This window comes from Ceratotherium simum, chromosome 5 (genome assembly GCF_057802395.1).
Source record: "Ceratotherium simum simum isolate JZ-2026a chromosome 5, ASM5780239v1, whole genome shotgun sequence".
Classification (NCBI taxonomy): Eukaryota; Metazoa; Chordata; class Mammalia; order Perissodactyla; family Rhinocerotidae; genus Ceratotherium; species Ceratotherium simum.
This window is the reverse complement of record NC_141904.1, coordinates 69,977,184-70,000,308: the sequence shown is the minus strand read 5'-3', so window position 1 is coordinate 70,000,308 and position 23,125 is coordinate 69,977,184. Positions and strand designations below refer to the sequence as shown.

Here is a 23,125-nt window from a genome sequence, read left to right as displayed (position 1 = left end):
GCACTTATATTTTCCTTCCTGACTGGACTATCATACATTTCTCTGGGGAACGTCGATGTCGATCTGTATTAAGTGATGAGGTGCCAAATAACCTAAACATGGCACTTCTGCTTCCAAAGGTTAAGTAAACGTGGAATGTAGCCCAATAGATTTGTTGAGTGATTCTGCCTCTAAGATACATCCTTTCCTAGCCAACTGAGTGATTTATTTTTAGTGGACTATAGTCTATCCTAGGGACTGGAAACTGAGTTCTCCATGTTCTACTGTGTGGTGGTTATGACAGGATGAGAATCTTGTCCCCCTGCCTCTGGTCACCCATTTAGAGCAAATAAAAGGGATTGCCTGTGTGATCTGAAAATGAGTAACTGTGCATCCTGGCAGAGTGAAACATCCTTGAACTGTTTTAATCTCTCATCTAAGAGCTTCCGTATTAGTCAATTAAATGGTATCAGATGCTGTATTCTTAAAATTTCCTTTGTAACACCATTGAAAATTGTTGATATCGATCCATTGGGAATTATATTTTCTTGAGGAAAAGTCCTCTGAAATCCACAATTTGCTGCTGGACATTCGGAGCAAAAAGTATATTTTTTGTGCACATGGTAGCCGCGCTGCGAAAGCCTGATTAGCTGGTTTCCAACTTGCCGGATTATTTAAAACATTTTTTTAAACCATCCTTTCTAGTTAAGGAGAGAATAAAGGCATCAGAAACTCACAGTGTTTCATTTCCGATATCCCTCAACATGGAATAAACAATTAAACTGATTTGAGTGTGAATTGTCTCCAAAATATTTCCTTTATGCTTGGCAGCCTGATGCAAAAATTTCTGCCTGTTGCAAATTGACAGTCGTCAAGTTGCAAGCCCCCCCTGAAGAAAGGTTTTGATAATAGGGACGTTGTCAGACTCTTAGCTCCGCGGCGCGCTGCTGGGAGCCTCCGGAATAGCGGTTAATGTAGTTGTCGGGAGGGGAGGCGTTGGCAGCGCCGAGAATCCCTGTGTGAGCGCTCCCTTTCCTGATGAGGAAGAAGAGGACAGTGATCAAGCAGAGGGTCTCAAAGGAGGTCTTAAATCACTGGGTAACATGAAGAATGGGATGTACACAGGCTGCTGGGGAAGCGCGCACAAAGCTCCTGAATTGTAGAGACAGATAATTCTTGTGTGAACACCCAGATGACTGGGGACCTATTCCTTATGGATTAAACAGGACCTGAGTGCACTAAGGCTAATAGGAAATGCTGAAATGGAGAATTTTTTGGTTCCTATTTTTGTTCTGTTTATGATCTGCCAGCAGGAATATTTCACGGCATCAGAGACATGGCCAGAAAGCAAAAAGATGTACACACACACACACACACACACACACACACACAGAGTTCTTCTGTATCTTACAACCCTGATATCACATATGGCCTTTGCGGACGGAGTATTGTGTAGTGTTTAGTCTTGGAACTTCTTTTAAAGATAGGATGTCATTTACAATCTTCAGGCCATATGTTTACTTAGACTTAAGAAACATGGGCTAATCTTTTTCTATTTTGAGGAGTAATAAATTGAAAAGATAATTACATAATATGGTGTATAATGTAACTCTGGCTTGAGCCATATGTGTTTAATTTTAGAGAAACATGCGTGATGACAGGTTATGAAAGGATGAAACTATTTTAGTCTTTTTAAGAATTAGAAGCATGATTTAAAAAAAAAAAAGTGTCCCTTATTCCTCCCCTACTGCTTCCCACCCCCCGCGCCCGAAAACAACCCAATACACAAACCTGGTGAAAAATACCCTACTGAAAGCAATTTGTTTTTGTGGTGGCCACTGGCAAAGAAAATTCAAGTTAGAGGGCATATTATTTCCCAGCTCGTGTAAAATTAGATGCAGGCTTCTGTGTTCTGGGGGGAACGGGTGGCGTGTAGTTCCTAATGCGAGGGCAGAGTGGAGTTGCTGCATTTAGAATCAAGCAAAAATTTCTCATGTGAGTATCCAATTAGAAACAACACCAGTTATCTCTTTCCTTATCGAACACGATAGCGTATCTGATACAAAATGTTGTGGTGGGAGAAATGCAAGATCCTTTCTTTCCTTCCTTCCGCAAACATCTATGGAGCATCTTTTATGCTCCAACCACTGTACTTGGTACCTAAGATGCAGAGTCAAATATAATACTCCCCATAAGACTCTTAAGCAAGCAGGAGGCTCATTTACTGATATGCACTTTCAGGTCACCTTCAGAATATGTCGCTCTGTCCATGATCTTGGCCTGGAGGCAGGATTGTCAGGTGTGCAAGGCAGAATGATGCCCCCTAAAGATATCTATATCCTGATCCCTAGAACCTGGGCCTATAATATGTTACATGGCAAAGGGGAATTAAGTTTGCAGATGGAATTAAGGTTGCTAATCACCTGACCTTGAATGTGAGGAGATTATCCTGGATTATCCCAGTGGAGCCAGCATAATTACAGGGTCCTTAAAAGTAGACGAGAGACTAAAGAAAGAGATTCAAAGAGTTGACAGCGAGAGAGGGACTCTGCCCAGTGTTACTGGCTTTGAAAATGGAGGAAGGGGCCACATGCCAAGGAATGTGGGCAGCCTCTAGAAGCTGGAAAAGGCAAGCAAGGAAACAGATTCTCTCTTAGAACCTCCAGAAGGAACACAGCCATGCCAACACCTTGATTTTAGTCCAGTGAGACCCATTTTGGACTTCTGACCTCCAGAACTGTAAGACAATAAAGGTATATGTTTTAAGCCACTCAGTTTGTGGTAATTTATTACAGCAGCAGGAGGAAACTCATGCATCAGAGAAGGAGCACATGCCTGGTGGTGTACGGTGCCTAGAACAGTTGTTCTCAAACATGGCTGCACATTAGAATGACCTAGAGAGCTCTAAAAATGCTGATGCCTGGGTCCTGAGCCCCAGAAATTCCACTTTAATTGGTCTGGAGGGTGGCCTGGACTTTGGAATTTTGCAGGATCTCCAAGTGACTCAGATGTGCAACCACGCCAGTGGAACACTGGTTTAGGGCATAAGCTTCGGCATCAGACAAACCTGGCTTCCTCTTCAACATTTGCCTCCAGCCAGCGGGGTGGGTGAGCAAGTTATTCTCTTAGCTTCAGGTTCCTCATCTGGAACATGGGGATACTGTGAACTTCTACCTAGGTTTCACATCCTGAAATGTGAAAGGGCATGTGTCTCTCGCATGGAAATTGCTCGATAAATGGTAGCTGTGCTTTGCCTGTTCTTAGGAGGAGGATTCGGATGCACAGAGCTAGATCCCCTAACAAGATAATAGTCTGGAAGAGCCTGGCCGATTTACATACTTTCTATTCACAACTGCCTTCTGGGGTAGCTCCTATGTTATACCCATTCCATGGACGACAGGGGGGATCAGAAAAGATAAACAACTCTTCCACAGTCGTGTAGGTAGTAAACCCAGGACCTTCCAGTTGAACTTGGGTCTCACTCTGAGTTGAGGCCATGGCTGCTTGCCCCTGGGGAGACCCCCTTCTAAGGCTTGCAAGGCGGATGTGTAGGAATGTGGAAGCTGGCAGCTGCATGCTCATGAGGAGCCTTTGGCGGCATTTCATGAACCATTACCAGTGTCAGTCCTCAGGCTGGGGGTGGCATTTTGTACCAGATTCCATCTCTGCACGATAAACCATATTGCCCTGTTGCTTGCCGTCAGGGAAAAGGAGGTTGAAAGCCATGGGAATGGTGATTCTTAACAGTTATAGGCTGTTTGCCTCTGTCTGCCGTTTAATCTAATCTCAGGTTCAGTTGATACTATTGATTAGGTTCTTTTCAAAACCGTATGCGGCCTATGGGGCTTCTCTGTGTGGGGTAAAATGTTATTCTTCTCATACGTGAGTTGAGAAGAAAAGGTGAAAGTATACAATTAATTTGCCTGCACTTTCTTGCAAATTGTATGCTGGATTTCTGTGAAATGCTGTATGGAACAATATTCCAAGCAAATTATTGTTATTTACTCTGACTTTTGCCTGCGTATTTAAAGTCAACAATTATGTTTCCTTTCTGTACTTTTAATGGCCTTTGTACAACATTTTTAGAAACCTGGTCAAGTGTCACTAAGAAATCCTGTGCTTTGACCCTGTGATTCTGGGGAAACAAGTTAACAATATCAGAAGTAACAACCAAGTCCTGTTTCCAAAAGAAATCACTCAACACATTGGGGCACCTCACCCATCCTTTCCTTTAAGGTCATTAATTATCGGCAGGCCATTGCCCTAAGTCTCATCTGTTTTAGAAACTGTAAAATCTTTTGTCATCGTTGGTGTCAATAATATTGAAAGCAAATAATAAAATTGAATTTGATCATCTTAAATTCTTTTTTCTTCACATGGCATCCCTTTGCATGGGCAGTTTTGTCGTCTTGGGAATTCTGTCATTCCCTGGGTCCTTGAGAAAGGAAACTGTTTCTCATAAAGGTGGGACATATGTGTATCACATCAGCAGTCCTTCTCTAATCCCAGTCCACATCTTGAAATGTGCCCTCGTTTTTGTGTCACCCTTACTTTCTTTGCCATTGCACAGCCATTGACCTGAAGGCTTTTGGAGGTGACCCACATATTTTTTTTGAAAGCTCTGTCTCCAGATTGGAGGTCCAGGCGAGCCTTTTGTTCTGTCAGGGGCTGGTAGTCGTTGCCCCAGCTGGAACTGAGAAGAACAGCTTGTGGTCATTTCATCAGACTGGGAAATGTGCATAGACCACATGTAGACATGCTTGGGTTTTGTGATTTTGAAGAGTCCAACTTTATTATTCCCAATTTCCAGATAATTTGGGTTATGACATTTCCATGCGCACACACACACACCCCAAAACTAAACTTTCTCTTTTGAGAAAAGAATCTGACTCTGCTTATAAAATCTGTTGTTTAATGAAGAATATGCTTGACCAAATATATATAAAAAGACAACCTAGTTGACCAGGTGATTTTCAAACCATATTCAGAACTAAATTGACAGGGGGGCTGGAAGAAGAGCCCAAGACATGTAAAAGTTAGAGGAAAGTACAAAGATTAGCAGTCACTTGTATTCCCTCCACCTTGAATAACGTTGTTAATGTTTTGTCCTATTTGCTTATAGATGTATTTAGAAAGAATAACACATCTCAGCTATAGCCAGGATCACCTTTAACCTTTCCTCTTCCCATTCCTCAGAAGCAAATTGCATCAGGAGTTTGGGGTATCTCATTCCATTCTATTTTTTTACATTTACTTACACAGGTAGCTGTTTATGAGAATGCTTATTTAGTTTACAAGTTTAGCATCAAACTATATTGTATCCTAACTACTTCATGCTTTTTTATTCAACCGTGATTTTGAGAAAGAGACAATGTTCATATGTATACATCTAGCTTACCCTGCTAAAAGTCTACACAGTATTGTCATTGAACAATGAATTGTGCTCATTCATTCCAATGTTGTTGGGCATTTATAATCTTATTTTCACCGCCATAAACATCTTTCGTGTGCACAAAAGTTTCTTTAGAGTAAATACCCAGAAGTAGAATTCCTAGGACAATTAATGGCACTTACTAAGGTGTACTGCTCCCCAGTTCACAGCTTGCCACCAGACCGAGTTGAGGAAGATGTTAATGTGTCATTCCTTCCCTCGAGGAGTCTGTAGTCTGGTGAGGAAGTGGAGGAGGATAGCTCTGTCTGCAGAAGAACTGCGTATTTCAGCTTGACCGTAGTGGTGCCCTCAAGAGGAAGTAGTGGTCTGCTTGGGCCCCTTGTATCTTATGACAAACGATTCAGGTTGCATTGTGTCCACATTCACTTTATCCATTTCAAGAGAGATACCCCATTGCATTGATTGAGTAGCAAGATCGTCCTCTTCTGTTACAGGAAGTAACATGGTTTAGAGAAGGAAGGCGTCAACCAATTAATCCAGCAAGAGAGCAGAGATATTTAGAGATGCCCAGCAAAGGTTGTCCTGCACACAAGCCTGTTTCTGAGCTTTCTCAACCATCACTTTCAAGAGGCTAACCAGACATCCCAGAGGGGGATGTTTGAAGCAGCAGCACACAAAAACAGAATAAAAGAAAAGAAAAATAGAAGAATGAAAGGGAGGAAGAATTTCTGAGTGAATGGGGCTTTCACCGCTCCTTCTCATCCTGAGGTGTGATATGTAGATCTGTCCCGGGCTTGGGCCTGACAGCTGGTGGGGACAAGATGAATTTTTCAGTCAGTATGAGAAATGCTCTCCACACCAACTGATCCCCTCCCCTGGCAGCTGCCTCACTCTCTTATCTTTTATCATTCCTCTTGATCCATCATCCAGAGAATGCTAGAAGGCATGAGAATGTAAGTTCCAAATAGGAATTGGTGCCTGTTTTCTATCTTGCTTTATTTTCAAAAACCTTTTTGAACTTTTGAACCGCTAGCACCCATGGGGCAACGTGCAGGGGAGTTGATAAATAAAGATAATGTTGATGTGAGTACAATTTCTTTCACATGTAACTAGAGAAGCAGGTGTGTTCCAGATAAGCTTTTCTTATAAAAAAATATAATTCTAAATGACAGAGTTTTTTGAGTGGACTAGGGAGGACTCCAGCAGTAATAGGCATCCTTAGACCTTAGACCAATTCAGAGAAAATGGAGCTGATAGCGTGTAGGTAAATTTGGCTGAAGACCCTCTGCTTTCATTGAATTTAGACTTCTCTCCTCCTGTGTGTGCTCTTAAGGCCTCTGTTTATTATTGTAATTGTACTTTCTGTTTTTGTCTGTAATGGTCACTTTCTAATTCCTCCCCCAGTGTATTAAAAAATGGGGGTGTCTACATCCTACATGATGTGTCTCATGGATATGGGAGTTTGTTCTTTTTTTAACAGAACTTCTGGAAAAAAAAAACTTCGGCTTCTGTTACTTTCCAAGCATCTTTTGAAAATCTGAGGTTTTGTATTCAGAAAAAAGTAAACATGAAGCAATAATTATACGTAAATTAATGAAACAAGAGACCTGGGCTTTATAAATACCTAATCCAATTAAGTACGTGGTTTTTAGGTTATTCATTGAAATTTTAAAATAAATGGTTTCGTTGCATTTGTGCCAGTCCCGGGTTGAATCAGCCAGCTGATGATATCGACAAGATTTACCCCAAAATTGGAGACATAAGGGAAATATTCTGCTTGCTTGCCAGAAAGTTGTTTTTTTTTTTTTTTAAATGAATTCAGCCTCAGAACCTCCCAGGAAAACATACACTGCCAAGTGCAAGGTGAAAACTGAAAGCTTATGTAAAAAAAAATTCTGCTTAGAATAATGGTCGTAACTGTTAAAATTACATTAATTAGATTTGGCATCAGTGTTTCAAATTTTAACTTTTTGTCATGTGTCTACATCTTAATTATCTTTGGATTAACAGATTGATATGGAACATAGTAGGCATTTACTAGAAATTTGTTGAATTAACAAACAGGGAAATTTTTAAATGATTTGATTCAAGGTGCATCTCATGTAGAGATTTCACAGTAAAATGAAGGTTTGTAAGATGTGCAGAGGTCGAAGTGGCTGACTGAAGTTATGTACAAAATGATTTTGTTCTTGCTAAAGTTTGACCACGTTGCTTTCTGATTCATTTTACTAACATGTCTTAGGCATATGTGTTTCAGAGGTGGAGATGCGGTAAGAGAGGACATTTCATCGTGTTCCATCTCAGGAGGCTGTAGGTTATTGAAGGTTTTGCCCCCCACCCCTCTCTTCCCTCCAGTGGTCAGTCTGGGTGGATGTTAGAGCTGTGGTCTGTGCAGAATCAGGCATTTGATTTTCATTGACTTTGGAGAAATGCATAGGGTATTAGAACTTTAGGAACACCCACGATTACTTACTTTGAAACCTGCTGGAATTTCTTATTACTAAATTGGGGGATGGGAGGTGGTAGGAAACAAGATAAATGACACATTTTCTCTATTTTGTAGTTTTTTCTTCACTACGTGGGATCCTTAGAGAATGTATCACATTGTAAAGCTGTTTGACTCCTATAGGAATGTGTGTGTGTACATATTCACACATACATACATATATGTACCCACACATATGTACCAAAATGTATATATATTTGCATACACATGCGCTCATATATGGTTGTTAAGTTTTCTAAACCAAATAACTCAAGTTTCTTTCCTAACCCAAAAAGTCACTTCTACAAAAAGTTGAAAAATAAATATTATAATCAGCTAGGCATCACAAATAACTTATATGTGTAAATCAAGCAATTAAAGTACTTTTTTATTTTTAAGTAGATAGGGGAATAAAATAGCTGCATAGTTCATAAAGTGGTGTGCCATTACTGCCTGCTGTGCCCACGAATTATGCCAGCTTTTTACACTCATGAAGTAAAAGCAGATTAGAACTGTGATCAATGTATTATCCTATATTTCTTATTATGCATTATATTTCCTTTTTGAGCACCTTTGTAGACTAAATGGCTACTAATGACATAATTACAATTGTTTGTCACCACCATAATGCATGATTTCCTATCTCATCATGAAGATGTAAGTTAGATAAAGGAGGAGTTTTGGCAGGAAGACAAAGTGCAGTGATTTATTAAAGGCCAGATGTGGTTGTTAAAAGCTTTTCTACAGAAGGCTCAATTGAGTGATGTGAAATAGGAACGAAATCGTTCTGCACACCCAGCGCGTGGTTCTTGGTGTGAGTGACATAGTCGCTCATGGAAGCATGACAAATGAGCCACATGTTTTATTGTTGTGTACAAATTTTATGTTGGAATTTAAACAGGGTGAGAAAGGTTCACATTAGCTTATACCAGCAAAGTAGGTGTTTAAAGGAAACTAATGAGACTAAAGTGCTGGCGATATTTTCAATTTGCTCACTGCCTCATAGCAAGAACTGAAATATCTTACGTTTCTGTCAAGTGTCAAAGAGGGAAAATCCCAGCACTGTTAAAAAAGAGAGAGAGAGAGAGGTTAATATGAGAATTCAAAGAAATCCGAAGCAAGTGAAGACAAGATATTACTTAAGCACTGTTGACATACATACTGCACACATAGACTTGACATATATACAGTCAGATTAGATAGATGCTTCTAAGGAAGAGGCACAATTTCTGGTTTTAGTATTATTTGCACACACAAAGCTCTGTTAAAATAATGTTAAGACCCTGGAGTGATAGAAGCTATGAGTGGTTCGAAGAGTGTTTTCAGGCTTTTGGAGGAGGAAAGAAAAAAAAAAAAAAAGAAGAAAATGGTTATATCTTAAAGCCATCCTCTGGTCAGAAGGTAGTGATCTGTTTCTCTTTTCCTTCTGTCCTTCTTTCCCTCCCTCTCTCTACCTCTCTCTACCTCTCTCTCCCCTCCTCCTCTCTTCCTCCTCCCTTCACTTCCCTGTGAAATTTTCTATGGAGGAGAGTTACACTGTAGGATTAGGTCTGCAGAGTATGGAGCCTGGAACTATACTGGACATAAGAACTTGCCTGTCTCTTCCAGGGTGGATGGAAAAATTACTTTAAATAGTCTAAGTTAAAGACCTAGATTTTTTTAGATTAACTCTGCGAAGCCGGTGAGAGCTTTGAGGGAGTGTACATAATGCTATGACCTGCCCTGTTCTTTCAGCGGAAAATGCAAGGTCCTCGTCTTGTTTTCTCTTGTGGTACTATAGACTTGATGGCTCTTGTAGGTTTACCATACATTGTGATTACGTGTGTATTTGTAATATTACTTGCTTAACGTTTATTGCCCTGTGGCGAGTCTGTATGTTCCACAGAGGCAGGAATTGTGTCCCCAGCCCTGTCATGTTACCTGGCACGTAACCTGCACTTGGGAAGTATTTGGAGAACGAATCAAAAGAACCACGTGGACAGTAGCCTAGCTTCAGGATATCACTTGGAGAACATTAGCAAATCCATCCAGATGAGACTTTCCCAAACTATAAATACTTGCCCATCATGAAGATGTAAGTTAGATAAAGGAGGAGTTTTGGCAGGAGCAGTAAATGGAGCAGTTTAGATGGCTCTTTGCCATCCCCTTAATTTAAAATTTGGAGCCTTAGAATCTAGTTAGATCTGGTCCCCTCCAAATTAGTTTTTGCCTCCCAGGCACTCATGGTGCAATTCCAGGGACTGCCACTTGATGGCTCAGACCCAACCCTAGACAATTTACAGAATAAAGTCAGAAAGATACACGTGCTTTCTCTACCCCTTGACTCTGTCTCTTCCATTTAAAATGTATATGTTCTTTATGACTCATATATTGAACCTTATAAAGAGATGAATAGAACTGAAATGCAGGGAGTAACGTTTCAAAGAAATAAAACACTTAGAACCAGGGCTGCGTTGATGCACGTGAGACCTGCACAGTGGCCCAGAGCTCCACGCTCAGAAGGGCCCTGCGCTTGGTATAATGCTCCGCTGTCGCCATCTTGAAATTCTTAATGATTTTGAAAAAGGGGTCCTACACTTTCCTTTTGCACTGGGCCCCACAAATTATGTAGCTGGTCCTGCCCACAAGTATGTGTCCTTTCTGTCATTGTAATCACACATACCTTTTCCGTTCCTGACTTTCTTTACCCAGCTAGAATTTGGGTTACTTGAAGCTCGGTTGCCTCAGGCCTGGTCTTGCCTGACCAAGGCTCCTAAAAACCTTATTGAGTGCTTGGTAGGAAGCCTGTTGTCCTGGGACACAGGCTTATGGGGTAAGAGCTTTGGCATTGGCTCAGATTTCTGGGTTCAAATCTTGGCTCTGCCATGGGCAGGTTACTTAAACTTCCCAGGCCCACTTTCCTCATTTACAAAAAGGAGATGATAATAGTGTGCCTACCTCCTGGCTTGAGGTGAGGATGAAGTGTGATAGTGTGTAGAACACACTTCCCAGGTACCTGGCTCAGGGTGAGCCCTCAGTCCCTGCTAGGTGTTGTTGCAATCACTAGGCACAGCATTTCTGGTTACACCTGACACTTAGCTCCCTGCTCTTTGTGGTGGTTGCTCCATTGAAGTTGCAGGATTCTCACCATGCTTTGATGCTGTCATGTGCCAGTGCTCAAGGTTCCGTGTAGCCAGGTACCAGAGTTCAAGGGAAGACTTGAGTCAGCTCTGCTCACTGCCTCCTCCCAAGTGAAGCCCTGGCGAGTCCCTCTCCTCTGTGCTTCCTCTTTTATGTGGAATGATTCACCAACACGGAAAGGATTGGTATACCTAAACTCAGCATTTTGTAACCTATTTCTGTTGCCCAGTGGTTCAAAGATGTCTCTTACTCAGTGTATCATTAGAGGAACCAACCTCTCTTCTGCAGAGCTTTTAAAACACATTTTGAAGCAGCCAAGTAATTCATAAATAAAACCCTCTCCTCCATTCATACAGGAAATTTGTAAAACATGTACTATATCAAAGGGACTTATGTTCTTGGGGAGGGAGGACGCGTTATTGGGAACTAATATGATATGGAATATGATCCATTCGTTTATCTAACAAATATCTATTAAAGACTTTCTGTGTGCCAGGCAGCGTTGTAGGTCCTGGGGATGTAACTGTTCACAACACCACCAAGAACCTTGCTGGTGTGTGGCAGATATTCTAGGAGGGTACAGATGTTAAACAGGCAAGGAAGGACAGTATCAGACAGAGAAAAGTGCTGTGCAGAGAAATAAAACAGGGTGATGGAAGACGAGTGCCTCTGGGCCACTTTAGGCAAAGTAGCCAAGGAAGGCTTCTCAGAGGAGGTGACATTTGAGCTGAGGTCTGAATGGCAAGAGGAAGGCAGGCAGGAGAAGGTTGGACGATAAGCATTCTAGACTTAGGAACAACCAGGGCTCAGACCCTGAGGTGCTGTGAACTTGGTGGGTTTAAGGAACAGAAAGACCAATGTGACTGGAATGAGGTGTGCAAGATGGAGAAAGGAAATTAATTGGGCAGGAGAATTACTTGGGGCCTCATCCTTGGACTTCATAAGCCAGAGTCGTGTGACCCCTGAGCTTCATTGCTCCAGCTACTATTTTCAAGCTAAAAGGGAACCGGGAATCTGTTCAGTCATAAGCTGAATAATTCAATCAGTAAAGCTGTCTCCTGGTATTAACGAAAAGGGAAATGCATGATTTTACCTGGATTCATTCACTTCGGTTCTCTGATTAAGAGGCGTAATACTGAAAGGAACACTGGAATTAGAGTCCCAAGACAAGCTTCAACTCTGCTGGGACAAGCTTTTCGTTTCCCTGATGAGTCTCATTTCATCTATAAGACTGATAATGCCTTTGACACAAGGTTGGTATAATGATGAAGTGACTTAGGGCTTCTGGCAACTACTTGATAAATGCAAAATCATATACTAATATTAGGTAGCTATTATTATTGAGAATCCTTCAGTTGATTACCTTACCTACTAAAAATATAAATTCTTAGTTATAAAAAATACATTTTTTCCTATCTATTCAGGAGATTTTATATGACGGAGAAACCTAGAAAATAAATTCGTGATGGATATATACATAAATTCTTATTCCTTCAGTGATTCTCAGGTCCTAGTTCACAGTCATAGGTAACTGTTTGAGCTTTTTCAAGGTCTTCTAGATTTCTTGTCTCTTAACTGGACTGACTTTGAAATATAGGAAAGCTGAAAAAGAAGGGTTAACTGTTAGTTTTAAATACTTGTATTTAAATAGGATTCACAATAGTTCTTACAAGACAAAAATCCTGTGCCTCCAAAAATAACTGCTGATAGCCTTGGATTTGGGCTTGTTAGGATAGGAGCCATTTACATGCTGTTCTTTGGGAGCTGGTAATTCTTGTGGAAATTTGGTCTACATAATTGACATTTTTGATGCAGGAGTTGGCTTTTGCCTCCATCCGCTTCTCAGAATCTCTGGCTCTGCCCAGCAGGACATTTGTACGTGTCAAAGAATGAGATAGGATAACAGATTCCATCGGTCCAGTTCTCGAAGATTAGTTTTCAGGAGCCATGTAAATGGCCCCAGGGAATCCGAATTTTAAAATCTTACATTTCTTTGACTTCATAGACATCCTTTGGAAAGATTATCTTAGATTACTGGAAGACTTTATTGTTAAGTTTTAGAGAATTTTGCATTCTGCTTAGAAATCATTTTTGAGTTTTATTAGAACATTTACTAGCAATGGTGCTAATTATTTTAAATATGACCCTAGAAATGGGCTATGTCAGCTTGAAAAGATGATTTTTAACAGAATTTGGTTTTAAGGGCAAGTTTTATAGACATTATAGTAATACCATTGTTATCTAATTAGCATCCACTGTGCAAATGTACGTGGTATTAGAGAGGCAAGTATACATAAAATTATAAATTGCGACATTTTATGAGTTTTTTTTATCATGAGTCTTATACAGTCATCATTACTTAACAGTGTGAAATGTGGCCTTAGACATTACATCATGTAAAGACCAGGAGACAAAAAAACTGAGGATCAATTTTTGATTATAATAAAGTTTTAGTATGAGGCATTTCTGAATATGTGTCATGAATATGAGTCATGATTTTCACACCAAACCTGACCTATTATGATTATGTTTCAACTTCAAGGGGTTTTCAGTATTTAAATTCTAAACCTAATTCTAAGGTTTCAAAATGATTCACATTCAAATCTACTTTTATGTTTTATAATTAAATAAGAAAATATTGCTTATACCTACATTTTTACTATTCTTGGAGGTATTATAATTATTTCTTTAATTTCACCAATAAAATAGCCCATTTCTTCATTAGTAAATTACAAGGCTATCTCAATAAAAAAATTAGTTTGAATGTGGCTTGCCATCTCAAATAGTCATTTCAGTTTGGAATTTTCTCACTTCTTTCATTAGTTCTTTTTGTAAAATGTGAAGATACTTTCTAGGTAAATTAATCCCTTCTAAGAGGTAAAATAACTTCCTTTTTGGAAAGAGTTATTTATTAGAGTCTTATTCTTTATAATCTTAAATACCACTTATGTTAGAATGAACAATACATGAAAAAATTACACTAGTTAAAAAAAAGAATGATTACGACCTAGGCCAAGTACATTGCAATTATACGTTCATGAAAAAGTGAGCTTTCTACTGGGAAAAGCGTGATATAGATGCCCATGAAATTTCCAAAGTTTAAGTATTTTTGTAAATTAGGTTGTTCCTAGTTAAACAGGTGGCTTTAAAGGCTGGTTTCACTGTTGTTTTAATCATAGTTTAGTTACCATGGAGAAATATGCAAGTTAGCATTTATACACAGAAGTGAAATTTATGCTGCATAGATAATAGCCTAAATTTAGCTCGACTTAAGTTTACCACTTCCTTTTTTTTCAACAAAAAAGAATAATAATATATCATATATATCCATTAACAAGTTAATTTCTTTAAATGCTACTGTTATATTTTTAGAGAATTTCTTTTCTTAAGCATCAACGGACACTTCTGTCAGTGTGACTTCCAGTGCTGAGCATAATATAACATATTACATTTGATTCGCTCTAATTGTGTCACCCTTAGATTTAATCAAAGACTTTGCTAAGTTTGTAAATCAGCCGTGTGGTGAAAAACTAATATTTGGACACATTGCATCTCACTGGGTTTTGTAAAGGACTATTATTTTATACTGAAAAATCTTCAGAAAATGCACATGGGTGATGGGACCAATCTGATTTCAGAGCCCAACACTAGTTTTGATGACCATTTGCATATATTTTCTAAGAGAAATTCTGAGAGAGGTCTTCCTGATACACTGTTTCGATCTTAATGTCCTCTTAGCTGGATAATAGATTTTTCACCCTGATTTAAGAGGTTGGTTGCTGTGGAATCCAACAACCGGGAGCTGCCTTGCCTGTCGTTCAGTTTACCCAGTACCTCCGAGCGAAGGCTAAGTTTTCAAGGACAAATGTAGTAAAAGTGTCCTGATCCAACATGAGGTCCCCCGGCACGGAGAGAGAGCAGCAGATCCCTTTCAACACCAGCTGTTCTCACAGATATAGATTGCTGCAGTGAAATTTTCTTAATATAATTCAGGAAGCTCTAGAGAATTCTCCAAAACAACTGTGCCAACAAGGAAAATGTTGAATTTTTCATCAGCTGCCCAATGCTGAGAGTTAGTGGGCAATCCCGTCATTCATGACCAGATGTTCAGTGTGGTATCGCTCTGCAGTTAACTTGAACCCTGTGGCCTGTTTACCACTGGCTGCAAGGACATTGGCAGCAAGCTGGCACTGGAGAATTGAGGCCCGCATAAGCAAAAGACAGACAAGTGTGTCTGTGGCTTCCTGGTTTCCACCAGCGACCAGACAAGGTAGGGAGTGATGAAAGAAGGGGACGACATCACATCAATCATTCTTGAGGCAAGGAGACTTTGCTATAGGATTGTGTCTTGGGGGAACAGTTGGCAAATTCTTACATTTCTTTTTATTTGGGAAGAAAGGTGGTCTTTGTTTAGTTGGATGGATTTTTTCAACCTGTGTCTAAACCATCAAACTTTTTGTGGTGGGGGCAGTAAGCGTGGGTGGTTAAGACAGCGAGAAAAAGGTTTCTAATTTTAAACCAGAGGAAGTCAATAAAGTTGACTCTTAATATTGAAACTTTACTAGGTCCAATCTGGAATTGGAAATATGTGATATTTTTGCCCTTGGTAAACTTGATTATTCTAGGTGGAGGATATTTAGATCTGCCATTCATACAGACTCACCATTTCCTTCATATACATGTTTTGAGCCCATGACGTTTTTGTGAGCTGTTTTAAGTAATAGTGTTTGAGGAAAGGAAAGACTAGATTAGAGTAGGGGTTTTTGAAGAAACAATATAATTTTCTACCTTGAAAAGGATTCTTCCTTAAAATGATTAACTGTGTTTGATTCTGGAAGTGCAGCATGCCAGGCACGGGGAGGCAGAATTTCATCACATATAGCTTGTCTCACACGGAGGGCTCTTTTCTTTCCACCTCCATGGCACTGCACAGTAATTTTTTTTTATTGTGTTAAAATATACATAACATGAAATTGACCATTTTAACCAACTGCACAATAATTTTAACTTCTATTTCAAAACAGTATGAGCAAAGGAAAGAAAAAATTCTTTCTTATTTGGCCATTTTTAATTTGGGGCTTAAATGGTGCTATCCCAACAAGAAGTTAGCCTTTGTTTACTTGAAACTAGAACGGAAAGTCATCATGGAATAAACCTTTTGCTTTTTGGAGACTTGGGTTGTTTTCTCTTCCTATAGAATTCTTGACTCCCCCGGTACATCCTTAGTGACGCCCATCCATGGGGGAACAAACGAAACTCGGAGGGTCTTTGGAGCAGCAGAACCCGTGCAGTAATGATATTTGCTTTGGCAGAACTTTCTGCCTTTGGTTTACAAGGTTGCAGTGAGCACTTCCTTTGCATTTCCTGCTTAGAGAGAAAGCGGATTGCATGTTGCACAGAGATAGGGTCATTACGCCATTTAAACCTGAACCTCACCGGCCCTTAGAATCACACTGGAGGCATGTGTGTTTCATTTGTCTGGATGATTCTTTCCCCTTCTTTTTCTGAAAAGTCCCTTGGCTTGTTGGCTTGGAAAAAGGAGGTTTTGAATTGCAGCAGGTACTGACTTAGGCCTGCTGGGACGCAAGGAGAAGGCATTGCGTTGTTTTCTGGGATGCTAACTTGCTGATAGAAAAGCGAGAACCAGTTTACAGTAGCTCTGACACCACTGTTACCTTTCTTTGGTCCTCTCCAGCTGCTCCCAGCCCTTCGAATGCCTTCGCCATGCACACAGTTTGTTCTTGGGTGTGAAAGCAAACAGTGTTTGAGTTGGCAGCAACTTCTCTTTCAGTGGAGTTTGCTGCCTCGGCAAGAAACCGCAGCGTGAGCTTTCTGCCGCTGAAGGTTTCCACTGGCAGGATGGCCTTTTCCCACATTTCCTTGGTTTAAGGAAACAGATTTTTGAACTTTTTTTTTTTAAAGACAAAATGCCAACATTTAACAGCTGGAGTTAGTATATAATTTATGGTTTTCACTTTATGTTCTTGTGGATGTATAAAAATTAAAAATCTGCAATTATTGTTAAATTAGGCAAGTTTTTGCAAAAAGAGTGATTAAAAATAGACCCCTCTGTTATGAGGAATTCAAGAAAGTCATTGTTACCCAAACAGGTATTCTCAATTATTCTATATTTAATGGTTTTTAATTGTTATAATTTACTTATATTCTATTACATCTCTCAGAGGAGATGTTTCTGAAAGCTCTTTGTTTTTCCTTTGAGGAACAAGTAGGAGTTTGTTCATTTGAACCTCTTCAGCTTTTTTTTTTAAGCTTATTTTATTTTTTTTCCCTGTCAGCGTTTTAATCCTCACTTTAGGTACCCCTTCTTGTCACAGCGGTTCTGTCTGGAGAATCTTAACTGTAACAGTGAAGCAGTGAGACCTGCTACCTATCAAGGTGATAGTCTTTGTCAGTGGGAACTTGTGTGCATCTCGTGGAAGTTATCCAGGCCTTTGTTATGCCACAGAATCTACCTTTTAGGCAAGCTTCAATTTTCTTACATTTCCTTTAGGTGAAACTTATATCTACACCTTCCAGATTGAGCATGTATATTCCTCATTGGCTGGAGGCCTTGCTGAATTGGTAACATATCAGAACCAGGCAACGAGTGCAGTCAGCCAATAGAAAGTGACTGAATGTTGCCTCAAGATAGGTAGTATTTGTGTGTTTTTGTCTTATCAATACGCAGAGACTAGTGGGGTTTTTTTGTTATCTCTTTTTCTATTGATAGAGGGGAAGATTCTAAGAACCTTTATTAACCTCCCCAAAAGCCACACCTTTAATTAAAAAGTGTCTCTAACATATTTGTTTTCCTGATTTCTCAGAAAATAAAATAGGAAGTGAAAAGACCGTTCTGCTTGGTACAGTGTGTTGCTGTAAAGATCATTCGATCTACATGTTAGATTTAGGGTCAGAACATTAGCTGTGATGAATAACAGGGGACAGAATTTTTCTTTTCTTTTCAAGGATAGTGGCAGTTAATCATTTTTATCTGCCCGCCTTGTAGACTTGATTAGATTTATTATGTATGCTGCATGTTTATGGCATTTTTATTATATGTTGTTAATTTGTTGTAACTGCCACTGCATTTTTTCCTTCTTCCCTTTTCTCCCCGGAGGACCCTTGAAAGCAACTACGTGTCAACCTTGTGCTGTGGGAAACTTTATTTAATTTTTAATTTTAATAAAAGGTATAATAGTAAAAAAATATCAGTGTTGGTTACAAGGTGTATCTTCCTTCACATAAAAAGAAAATTTGCGGTTGTGTTCTGTTGAATACTTATGTTTTTTGTTGTTGATGAAGTGATACAAGTTTGAGGTGGATTTAGAGAATACACATTTATAAAAACATTTCACCTGAAACCTAGAAGGGAGAGCTGTTGAACATGCACTAAACTGTGATTTTCTTTATTACTGGAAAGTCATCTATGTAGTTTTCAAATCACTGCTAGGTAAGGCAATTGGGACATTTAACATTTAAGCTGCTTAACACGTCAGGCAGCTGAATGGTGCATTTTAGAACAACACACTCTTTTTTAGCTTACTAGCTCTCAGAATGGATATGGAATCTGTTAAATATAGAGGCAATTCTTTAAATAAGGCCGACAGTTAAAATTGGGAAGCAGGAGAATTAGATTGGAAATGATTTACGATGAGTCTACAGGACATTCAAAAAATAAAGTTAGAAAAGGAAATCCACTGGCTGTATTGGCTACATTACAGCAATGGATTTTTACTTTTCAACCCTTTTGAATTGGCTGGATATATAGGCAATGCATAGAAACAGACTTTCAGGCAGAAAAATTGACAGAATTTTTCTTTTTCACTGTATGTTCTGGCATTGGTTTGGTGTTGGCATTATACGCCTCTGACTATAACCAAGTCAGTTTCTTGTTTTGACAGTTACAAACTTTTTCAATAACAGAGAACCACCCATTCTCTTAAGAGCATTAGACATTGAAATAAATAGAAGCTGGATTGAACAGCAGCTTTGTTTTTGTCATGCAGTATGAACATATGGGTCCTTAATAAATACCATTTGAAGATGACATGGGTGTGGTTATTGAGCTTATAATATGTAATAATCACAGATACATATATCACTTTGAAGAATTGGCATACATTTGTTCATACTCCACTTTAAGTAGGTTATACATTTCCATAGAATAAACAATGTGAATTCAGAGAGATAGATTACAGGCAATATTAAGTCATTTAGGTATGAAGTGGGGTTTCACTGACAGCTAAAACTTATTCTTATGATGGCTGATTAAATCATCTAAAATCCTTAATTATAATGGGAAAAGAAGAGAGATATAATTGTAGATATTTTAAATATAAAATCATTAATTGTTCCAATTATATCAATATTAAATTAACCAAGAAAAGGTGATATGTTTACTAACTAGTAGTAGAGGCGTTCAAGATGATAAAGTTATTAAGACAGTTTTTGCCTTTAAAGAGATGCATGATGCCCCATGATGTGCATGAAATGATTATTTGATTCCTCCATCCTTTACCCCATTCACCATTTATGGAACTGATAGCTCAATCTGTGTTTAAAATTGCTGTAGGCAATTTTGAGAAAACAAAAGTTCATATTCAAATGCTGTCCTTAGGAATAAAGTGTTAAGAGAAGTGAGATAGTTCTTTACCCCGTGGTGAACTTAAGTTACAGCTTGCTGAAGATGCAAATGTTAGATGTTTGGGTTAGGGGAAGAGAGATGGTTTTCTGGCTTACGGGAACAGAGTGAAAAAGCAACAAAGACCAAAAAGCTGGTACTTGAGGAGAACAAGGAATCATTCCCTTTGGCTGGGACATAGAGTTTATAAAGGCAAAGAGAGAAAATGAGTGGAAAGGTAGCAGTTTCACGGAGGATTTCAAATTCAGGTTAAGTAGCAAGGAATTTATTCAGTAATATTAATTAACATTAATTAATATTAATAATAGCGGCTAACATTTGCTATGGGCAAGATACCAAGCATAGTGATTTATAGTTCATTGTTTTTTAATCTTTATAAGCGTCCAAGGAAGGGGGTACTATTATTATCCATAGATTGCTATTATAAGATGAGGAAATTGAGTCTTGGAAAGCATATGTGATCTTACCACAGGCTCTAAGTAGTGAGATGGAGCCATGATTTCAAGTTGGCTCTGTGACTCAAGGACTACTAGCCTTTTGAAGATTCTGACTACTCAGCCAGTGGGCGTGACCAGGGTTTTTATGAGCACAGGAGTCTCTTGGTCAGAGCAGAGCTCCAGGATAGTTCATCTGTCATCATTTTATAGAATATAATGAGGAGCCCAAATTAGAGGAAATTGTGACATTTCTGAAGAGCTACCAAGTCTCCAGTGGGGTAGTTGAAGGGATTGGAAAGGGGATAATGGAGGGGCAAAAAAACCCCTGTAGTTTCATTGGCTGGACTTGGTGTGAAAGAGATGAACGATTGGGAGAATCGGGTTGGTGATCCCAGGGGAGGAGAGAGGGCATGCTGGGAAGTGACAAGCTGAAGTTGGGATATCTTTTTAGCTGCAGGTGTGAATTTCAGGCAGAATCTTTCTGGAAGATGATGAAATGCACATTGAACATGAGGTTGTGAAGGTAGTTGAGTTGGAGATGTGAATTTGAAGATAAGGAAGTGAGTATAGAGAGGGAGAGTGGTGCATTTAGTTGGGGGAGAAGAAAGAGTGGCTGGAGAAGGAGACTAGGAAATAAATCAGCCTTATGAGATAAAGAAAGATCTTTCTGCACATTGAAGATGACAGATTTGTAGGCCATGCTTCAGACACATACCTATACATATTCATTTTTGTATACATATTCATGTACGTATTTATATATGTGTTTCTATATGCATTCATATGTATTTCTGTGTGTATTTGTGTATGTATCATGAGCATGCGCTATTCCCTTAGGCACACATATGTATACTTGGGAGCTTTTCCCACCTCAGTTAGCAAGTGGGGAGAGGAAGGGTAGACCAGGTATCAGTCTCTCCCATGAGCAACTGACTGGAGAAGGTTCTGCTCCATGGTGCTGCATCTTGAGAGCAGTAGAGGGAAGATGGAGTTTACTTCTAGAGCGTGTATGGTTCAGACTAACACACAGAATTTTATAACCCCCAAAATGCATTCCAACACAGAAGCCTGGCTGCTTTAAATGCTATAGTAAATGCTTAAATGATCTATAATAGGATTTTACAGAATTCAGCAAGATTACCATTATGTTGTGAAATATGGGCTAAGAGTGTGGTCAATAAATGTGTTAACTTTTCATTTGGGGTGATATTTTTCTCCTTTGAAAATCTAGTCATCTGAAATGCATATGGGAAGCTTATTGCTTTCATTGCTTTTGCCAATGAAGGATTGCAGTTAAGAATTTTTTTTTTTTACTTCCTTTCCCTGTGCTTCTTCTTAATACTCATAAGGTTAACAATTCCAACTTCCAGGTCTTTAATTTTTTTTTTTTTTTGCAACTGCCAAAAAAATGCTGTGTTACTGCTAAAGTTTGTTTTGTGTTATTGATTGGAGAATGAGATAGTGCCCTTTTTCTTTTCAAGATGCCTCTCAATGATTTCCTTTCAGGGTTCTATAAAATGTCACTCTGACAAAACTTGCCTTCCCATGTCAGTAGACTTAAGCTTCTACTTCTTGATTTCTTACATGGACATTTACTAAAGGGTTAGAATGATTTGGAACACCTTAAAAAGCTTCAATGCCACCCACTACTCACACTGCCAGTACTGTGAAATTCATGTGAGCCCTTTACCGATGGTGGTGCTCATTTTAGGAGAATAGATTTAACAGAATTCTGCAGGTCTTCACACCAGCGTCAACTTGGGATATGGCTCATGTTTCTCCTGGGAGTCTCCAGTTGGCCACGTTACTGAGGGCTTTGTCTTAATGGTTTGAAAAGTCATTTATCAACTGAGGTCACCCTGACTTTTGAGATTCTAATAAAATTGGCTTGAGCCTTTCTCTTATTCCCCATGGGAATTCCAATGAGACTTCCTGGAGGCTTCATTTTCATGATTGATTTTGGTTAAAGAACTCTCGATATTCTCTCTTCTCATTGCGATTCTCTTTTCTCAGAGCAGGAAATTAGCTCCTCTCCTGATTTCCTTCCACACAACTTGCACAGGGCATTGAACTTTAGGGAGTTTGAGGAAGTTTGCATCAGAGAAATTTAGAATCAAATGTTTGACAGTCTTGTGCGTAAGATATATATCTGCCTACTCTGAATTTGTCTTTTGATAGCTTTTTCTGTAGATCATGACCTCCAGATGGCCTACCTTGTCGTTTCTTCTCTCTTTTCTCATCCTTCTTCTCGCTTCTCATTTTTCTGCTTTCTGTTACCTACTCCTATTTCTTAAAATCAGCAATTTAGCTTTCTCTTTCTGTTTACCTTCTCCTTCCAAGCTGAGTTCCTTCAGGGCCTTGTCTTCCACATTTCAAGCAGCATATCAAGAAGGAACTGCTGACTGGTAAAAGGACCATCTTTTTACCTATACATATTCATAGACACCACTTCCTTTCTCCCCCTACTCCCTCTCCTCAAAATGTAGCAAAAACTAAGACTACTTTGCCTAGAGAGACATATTTGGTTTTATTCCTAATTTGGCCCTGCCCATCAAACTCCGTTCTTTTCAACCGCTCTTCTTTAATCAACCAAATAGATTGTATCTTGAGTTGCATAGAGGACTTCAAAGTGCAGGCCCTAAATACTGGCATTTTCTCATTGATACTTAATTTCTTATACTAGGCCAACGGTCTGTCTCCTCTAGATCCTGGGGCAGAAAACCAAAATCTCAGCTTTACAAACACCTAGTTTTTAGGAATATTTAATAGCATTTTATTTGTTCCTTTGATCATTTAATCTTCCTTGTAAAGTTTACCCCTTCATATGCCATTCTTAAAGCAAGTCTTCTGGAATAATGAATTCTCTCCCTTCCCCTGGAAATTAAGGATGTTAATGAAATGGTTAAGTGATGCCTTTTGATGCAGACCTAGCTGAAAGCATTTGCGGTTGGTGAGCCACCTGGAGCCAGCTCGTCTCCTCATGTCACTTCACCATAATAGTGTCAGCCAGCATGGCTATCTTATAATTAGATGAAGAACATTAGATGAAGAACAATTTCCTGATGTTGTTA

General features: G+C 39.2%; 1 protein-coding gene across 11 annotated transcripts in view; it reads left to right on the top strand.

Moving 5' to 3' along the window:
* FOXP1 (forkhead box P1) overlaps positions 1-23,125 on the top strand; it is a 577,255-nt gene that overhangs the window by 164,592 nt on the left and 389,538 nt on the right. The window lies entirely within an intron of this gene.